Genomic DNA, 9,143 nt, shown 5'->3' on the forward strand with positions numbered 1-9,143 from the left:
GATTGTTGACATGTAACGACTACGTTACAAGGAGACTACCAACAAGCTGACTCATTCCACAACGTTTCTTTCAATTTTCAAATTTCTCTTTTAGGACGTAACAGATACTCCTCCTCCCCATCAGGACTGTCTGACTGTAGGGGTTGACAAGAAACTCCACAGGCCCAACATGGTTATTGGAGCAGCTTAACTCTTGCACACAGCTTGACTGGTACGTTAAAAACATTCACATATACGAACTATTTTTCTTTCCTTTACAAACACGCATTCATCATATCCTCTGTATATGAACTGTTCTCCTTTCATTACTAAAGCGACGTTTATTTACGAAGACGTGAACTTTCTAACCTTTTGCATTCTTTTCTGTATTCTTTTATTAACACCCTTCTTTCATTCCCCTTTTATTTGCATGTTAGACAAAGACGACTCATTTCTTGTCTAGAATTTCCCTTTATATAAAAAAAATAAAGAAAAACCTGTATGATATTTATATTCATGACGAAACAAAAGTATCATATTCCAAAAATCATATAAAGTGATCAAGTAGTTTTATTTTTAAATAAGAAAATCAAATTTTATGAGTAACCGAAGCGCGGCAGTCTTGCCCGCCATTTTAAAAACAATCTAAAAAGAAAAAAACAAAACAAAACAAAAACAAATGGAGATAACTCAGCAATGCTTCAAACTTGCGAGACTTTTGTTGTAATGTCTACGAATTCCAATTAATTGCATAAAAATGATTTTCTTGATAAGATTAAAACTACTTGATCAATTTACGTGATTTTTGGAATATGATATTTTAGTTTCGTCACAAGAACATCATACAGATTTTTCTGTGTTTTTATTTTTTATATAAGGGAAATTCTGGAGAAGAACCAACAATTCAATGAAGTGGTATAAATGTTAGAATGAGACTTTGTCATTCTATATGCAATATGCATCAATGTGCTTGTATTAATTGTATCCTTTCAACATAAAATGCCCTCGACAAAGCCGACTAAAAACAGCAAAATCACACACCTCAACTGCAGAGGTACACAAATGTTGGAATACAATCTACTCTTAATAGTTTGTTTCCTCGAACCGCTTGCCTTTTGTATTCTTTCTCCGCCCTTCCGATTATACCAAGTTGCAGAAATTTATACATGACTTTAACATCATCTTACTGCTCAACTCCCTCCTTAGGATGTTCGCAATAAATCTGTTTCCTAAACTCAGTAACTTTTACAGCTCAATGATGTGTATTGTTTTGGGCAAACAAAATTTAAAAAAAAAAAAAAATTTACTAGCCTCCATACGAGGGCAAATTTTTATTTTATTTATTTATTTATTTTTAATCCAGCTCCAGATAATGTTGGACAACATCAAAATAGACATGTCTTTGTCGCAGATGACATGAGGAAGATGCTCTGGAACATATAAGCGGTCTGTTGGGTCTCGTTCCTGGAAATGCTTCTCATTTGTACAATGTCTGATTCTTGGATTTCGTTTCAAAATGCGATTGTGTTCTTATCTAACGATGTCTTCGTCAGCAAAGCAACCAGAATTGTTTTTTTTTTATGATAAAGCGTACAAAATTAAATGCTAATAAATTGTTAAGCAAAAGGTCAATAAATTATATTTCATAAAACGATCTTTAGATCTAATAAATCTAAAGAAAGCTGGCGGATGTCAACTGACTTTACAAGGGAAATTACTCTAAACGAATTTAATTGTGGTTACTTCCCTTTTTCATAATCTAAGGGGAATAACTTCCAATATTACAGCCTTTCTACTTTTTATGTCACGAAAATTTGAAATTAACGGTTAAAATACTTTAGACTAGTGTGCGTGCGCGCGCGCGCGTGTGTGTGTTAGGTCTATTCATAATAAATGGCCGATCCCCAAAATGTATAAACATTTTGTCCCTTCACTTAATTTTAAAATTCCCCCAAAATGCAACTAATTTTAATGAAATGTTAAGAATTAATAAATTAACGATGGCAGAATATAATGAACTCATTATTAAAAAAAAAAAAATCTCAGTGAAAATGTATCATTTTGTGTAAACACAATCACCTTTACTAAAGCTATAGTGTTAAGTACTTAAAAATAAACTTGAGGCTTTAATCTTTTAAACACAAGCAAAAGTAATCAAGAACTTTTAAAGAAACTATGATAAGCCAGCTTATATAACTATTGCCCGTATCACACACACACACACACACATACACACATACATACACATACACAAACATATGCACACATACACAAACATATACACACAAACACACATACACATACATACAAACACATATACACACATACACCCACATATACCCACATACACACATATAAACACATACACACATACACACACAAACGCACACACATACACATACACACATACATAAACATATACACACATACACACACATACACACACAAACACACAAACACACATACAGACGCATACACACACTTACACACATACACACACAGACACACATACACACATACATACAAACACACATACACACACATACACACACTTACACACTTACACACATACACACACTTACACACACTTACCCACACAAACACAGATACATATACATACACACATATACACATACACACAAACACACATACACACACATACACACATACGCACACAGAGGGAAATAAAGATGAACTTTTCATTTAACTTTCATTCTTTATAATTTGAATCAATTCATTAAACAAAACAAAACATACCAAACAAACGATCGCCATTCGTATCATTTAAATAATTGGTATAAATCAATTGTGAACATGGCAGTACTAGATGGGTGTCTTTTCTAACTCCAGGATGAAATCATTTTAAATGGTGAAAGAAACCAATTCAGAAAATCACCTCAGATTTACCCCACTACATGTAATGAATAGGAAAGAAATTATTCGCTCTATAATAAAGAAAATGATGGCGTCTTTTTTCTTTAGAAATGATAATTATTTATATATATGAAAAATTCAATTACTACCGTCATTCTATGATTGTATATGAATGTTTTTATAATGTTACGTGGTGGGTTATTATTAGTAGGCACCAAATATGTGTATATGTTATATACTGGTGGTATTAAGATGACGTATATGCTGTATTGTTGTTGTTGTTGTTCGTTTTAGGAAGATGTTAGTGAGAGATTAGAGTCTTAGAGTGATAGAGACAGTCTTAAGAGTGTTCATGTGTCGAGTGTTCATATGTCTTAATATGTTCATGTTGTAAGAGATAGCACATTGGAGATATAAACAGGTATATATAAAGAGAGAGAGAGAGAGAGAGAGAGAGTTCTGTATATATATAATAGACAGTGTACATGTTACTACAAGAGAAACAATTCAATGAGAGATTTATGAATATCTTGATAGATAGACCGAGAGATAGTGCGTTTGACATTTATGTTTGGCAGTTGTGCATATAATATAAACACGTTACCTTTCTGGTTGTAATGATGAACACAGAAGACGCAGATACACAAAGATGATGACGTCCTTTATTTCATGACCGGTCCATGATTTCGCTTGAGAAATTCAAATGGTTATTTCTAAAACCCTCTCACTTCTAGAGGGTGTCTTGCTTCTAACAGAGAATCGGTCTGAACCTCTCTGCTTCTCTCCAACTCTTCTCCCAGACTTCCAGACTGCATCTAAAAACTCTACCTATATTGAGAACTCGTCACGTCATCGCATGATTAAACATGTGCTCATAAAGCACGTTGCATGACATGCATCACGTTGCCAAACTTGACATGATCCCGAGTCCAGTAACCTATTTTTCAAATAACATTTTTACAAAATATGTTTACAATTTCAATTGACAATTAAATTCCTTAACAGAAACAAATTTCATTATTACATTCCTTTTCCATATACAGATATGTAAGCTAAACAATTGCAATTCCTTATTTCAATAACATTCTGTATTTATTTTAACTTATGATTAGAATTTTCAATTCCAAATCTGGCTTCGCAAGTTCGAATCCTTGACTATCCTATTTCATATTTACATGTAACTAATTCCCTATTTTTTTTACTTACATGAAAAGAGGACAGCCCTTTTATCATGTAACAATAATAAGTCTGCATATATAGCGACTGCGGACACTGTGTAAGCATAATTATTTTCCCATCGTTAAGTGCAGATTTATTCTAGTTGTATTAGACACAAATTATAAACAAATTATTTGTGAAAATATTAAACAATAAATGAATTGCAAAATAAAGGAAATCCCATAGAAAATGTGTTCAATTTTAGACAATTCACAAATTTTAAACAAATTATTAAACCAAGAAAACTCTCACATTTTAGACAAGCTATTAGACAACAAGTAAATTGCAAAAATAAAATAGATGGAGAAGAAAGTGTTCAATATTAGATAACTCTTATATTTTAGACAAATTCATAGAAAATTATTAGACAAATATTCGACAACTGAGTTGCTGAAGATATGTACAAAAGGAATGTGTTCAATATTTTTAGACAAATTATTAGAAAAATGTTACATACATTTTAGACAACAAATTTATTGCAAAAATAAGAATCTAAAATCAAAGCGTGTTCATTCTTAGACAAATCACGAATATGAGAAAAAATATTAGGCAAAATATTAGGCACATTTAGACAACAAATGAATTGAAAAAATAAGAAAGATCTAAAAGAAAAAATGACATATCAGATCACTCACAGATTTTAGACAAATTATTAGAAAATATTTCAGACAACAAATAAATAGAAATAAAAAGTAAAAAAATCTGTAAGCAAAGAGTTCAATTTTTGACAAGTTATTAGACAAAATAGTAGACAACAAAAGAAATTAAAAAAAGATCTAAAAAGAAAGCATTTAATAAATGATATTGACATTTACTTGAAAATATACTGAATTATTTCCCTTGGTGTTACGCATCAAAACAATGGTTATATATACACATAGATATTGAGAGCTCTTCTGTATGATTGTATCAGAACCACCCTAACGCTACTGATTAAAGTAATGGTTACGGTGAGTAATGGTAGAAGCAGAGCAGATGAAAACCAATGAGGAGGAGGTTTGGATTGAAAGTAACGATGAGGAATAAAGTTGCCAATTCCATCAAGAAGCCAGCAAGTAACCTCCTTAGCAGTACCACTAGGAGATGAACCTATGGTACATTACATAGGAATCAAGAATAGGAGTGAGATCAAGATCAAGATAAAGTAAGAATAGTTGATGAAGGTCATTACTAGGAAAGCGTGTGGGAAAGGTGAAAATTTGGAAGAAGTCATGAGACAGAGAAAAGTTTAGATAGAATTCACCAGTTACATTGCGTTTCAAAGAAGGTGGGCTCCCTCTAGAAGATTATTCACACCAGAGAGCATCCCATATCTTTACATAACTAGAATTCGCCCATGTCACATCTGAGCTTATGCATCTACCACTAGTCTCTCGCTCAGACAGGATAAAAAAGAGACTGAAATCTAATAAGTCCCACACTGTCGGCCGAGCTCTAATCTCTGTCCCATTGCTGCAATGTCGCATCCCAATGCGAGTACTTTAATGGAATGTGCTTTGTGAACCAAAAGCACTTGTGCCCTTTCGACGTAATACCTCCGATAAGCAGCAAAATACCACCCCTTCACTTTTGCTTGAAAAGCCTTTAATAATAGCTTTTTCCTTCAGACTGTTACATTATGGAATTCCCTCCCTGTTTCTCGCTTCTATTACTGTACTAGCCTGCAGAAGTTTAAATGTAATGTGAACAAACATCTCACTGCTTAACTCCCGACAGTCTTCTGTTGCACATTATTCCAAATGCTTACATTGCAAGGGACAATATGCATTGTTTAGAGTGCAAAAGAATAATAAAAAAATATTATGTGCATTCGAATAATATAGGTTGCTTTCACGAAGGTTGTTATGTTTTAATCAACGTTTTGGTTGAGTATTATTTGTCTGTTGGTGCATTTGTTTGTTTGTATATTATTTTTTGTTTGTGTGTGTATTTGTTTGCGTATTTGTTTGTCTTTATGTATTCGTTTGTTTGTGTATTATTTTTTGTTTATGTATTTGTTTGTTTGTGCATTATTTTTTGTTTGTATATTATTTTTTGTTTGTTTGTGTATTTGTTTGTGCAATTGTTTGTCTTTATGTATTTGTTTGTTTGTGTATTATTTTTTGTTTGTTTGTGTATTTGTTTGCGCAATTGTTTGTCTTTATGTATTCGTTTGTTTGTGTATTATTTTTTGTTTATGTATTTGTTTGTTTGTGCATTATTTGTTTGTTTGCATGTGTAGTATTGGGAATCCGAGATTAAATGCTATATAGGTAGTTTGAAGAAATAGAAAGATATAAGCATATTTTCATTTCCCATCAGCGAGTTTAGCGGGGTCACAAAGGGTTAGGTTTGACAGGTATCAACCTACATAGAATGCACCGGAAATTAAGGGTAACACGGGAATTGTGGTCGTAAGCTTCCGGCTGATGACACATGGGCTGAGAGTTGGTTTTGGGCTGCAGATGAAGCAGACGGGCGATTAGGGTCTCTCCTCCGACAACCAGGGTTCGAGATGATAGGCTTCCCGTGAAATAAAACAATTGAAGCTTCAAATCCCATCTTGTGTTTATTAATGCGTCTGTCTGCAGCAGTGACCACTCCCTACGAGATGGCAGCCCAGTGACGAGAAGATATCATCGGCTGGCCAAGGCAAGCAGGTATGTACACATTATACATGGCACATACACGTCTCGGAAATTTCAAGGCAAGAAGCTGTGTAGGATAAGAGCATACATACACACACCCATATAAGTAAGAACATTGATAAGAACACAGAAACTTAAAAGAAACGAGTAAAAGCAATCGTAAAAAGATAGTAACAAGAAAACGTAAAAGAGAGTAGCAACAATAACAAATAAATAATAAAATAGGACGCAAAACCCTTCAGGTAAAACATGTTTGTTTGTGTGTAATTTGTTTGTTTGTGTTTTTGTGTATTATTTGTTTGTGTGTTATTTGTTTGTTTGTGTGTTATTTGTTTGTGTGTTATTTGTTTGTTTGTGTATTATTTTTTTGTGTGTTGTTTGTTTGTGCATTATTTGTTTGTGTGTGTGTAATTTGTTTGTTTGTGTTTTTGTGTATTATTTGTTTGTTTGTGTATTATTTGTTTGTTTGTGTATTATTTGTTTGTGTGTTATTTGTTTGCTTGTGTATTATTTTTTGTGTGTTGTTTGTTTGTGCATTATTTGTTTGTTTGTGCGTAATTTGTTTGTTTGTGTTTTTGTGTATTATTTGTTTGCTTGTGTATTATTTGTCTGTGTGTTGTTTGTTTGTGTATTATTTGTTTGTTTGTGTATTATTTGTTTGTTTGTGTATTATTTGTTTGTGTATTATTTGTTTGTGTGTCGTTTGTTTGTTTGTGTGTCATTTGTTTGTTTGTGTATTATTTTTTTGTGTGTTGTTTGTTTGTGTATTATTTGTTTGTTTGTGTATTATTTTTTTGTGTGTTATTTGTTTGTTTGTGTATTATTTTTTGTGTGTTGTTTTTTGTGTATTATTTGTTTGTTTGTGTATTATTTGTTTGTTTGTGTATTATTTGTTTGTTTGTGTATTATTTGTTTGTGTGTTGTTTGTTTGTTTGTGTGTCATTTGTTTGTTTGTGTATTATTTTTGTGTGTTGTTTGTTTGTGTATTATTTGTTTGTTTGTGTGTTATTTGTTTGTGTGTCATTTTTTGTTTGTGTATTATTTTTTGTGTATTATTTGTTTGTTTGTGTATTATTTTTTTGTGTGTTATTTGTTTTTTGTGTATTATTTGTTTGTTTGTGTATTATTTGTTTTTGTGTTATTTGTTTGTTTGTGTGTTATTTGTTTGTTTGTGTATTATTTGTTTTTGTGTTATTTGTTTGTTTGTGTATTATTTGTTTTTGTGTCATTTGTTTGTTTGTGTGTTATTTGTTTGTTTGTGTATTATTTGTTTTTGTGTTATTTGTTTTTTTGTGTATTATTTGTTTGTGTGTTATTTGTATGTTTGTGTATTATTTGTTTGTGTGTTATTTGTTTGTTTTTGCGTTTGTTTGTTTGTTTGTGTATCATTTTTTGTTTATGCATTTGTTTGTTTGTGTATTGTTTGTTTTGGGTGGTTGGTTACTTAGAAGGATTGCAAAAAAAAAAAAAAATCAACAAAATGGATGCTAACAGTTTTTTTAATAAAAATTTCACCAATTAATAAAGGCTAGATGTCACTCGAGGATAAAGGCTAAACAGATGGAAATTCAGCATCAAGTTCGAATACTTGTGGAGAAGTGAAAGATAGAAATCTGTTGATAATAGCTTCAAAGTCGACATAGCTGTAATCTGTGGAGAATCAGTCCTATTGCAACGTGCCCCACAGACTGGAAGCACTTGCAAAGACGTTAAATAAAAATGTTAATATCAAGATGAAAGAATAATGTTTATAAACTGTTAAATATTATTGAATGGCTTAATACAAAAATATCATTCGTTTGAAAAATTACTAAACATACTATGTGCTAGCTGTGTCTTATATGTCCCCGTAACCACTATATAAATAACACCACTATATAAATAACACAATATATAAATAACACAAATAACACAATATATAAATAACACCAATCCAAAACAAATATGTAATTTATAACAGAAAGCATACATTCTACAGGAACTAAACTGGAGATTGTAGATAATTGGATGTTTTTCTGATTATGTTTTTTTTTTATCTATGCAACCATGTGGGATATTCGCATTTCTAACTATAAAATTATTTCTTAACGACACTGTTACTGGTAAAAGTTATATAAATATTATCTAATTAATATTATTAGGTTACTCTAAGTTTTTGAGGCAACACATAAACAAGGATAATAATTAGATAATTAATAATTAGAATTAAAAATGAGAGCTGTTTTAGGAATAATTTACATTAGAAAGAAGGTAAATATGGGAGATCAGTTTTCCATTCCAAGATACTAATTGTAATTCATAGCTTGACCTCTTAAGTTGAGTAACCAAATCACTTCATTGAATCCTCCTATACATATTAATTTGATTGCAGAAATTCCCCTCTGGACCAAAGTACACTAGCTTTGTTCAAACATATGCCACATACAAATTTATTATGTCTAGACT

This window comes from Euprymna scolopes, chromosome 20 (genome assembly GCF_053919585.1).
Source record: "Euprymna scolopes isolate OS-2025 chromosome 20, ASM5391958v1, whole genome shotgun sequence".
NCBI classification, from domain to species: Eukaryota; Metazoa; Mollusca; class Cephalopoda; order Sepiida; family Sepiolidae; genus Euprymna; species Euprymna scolopes.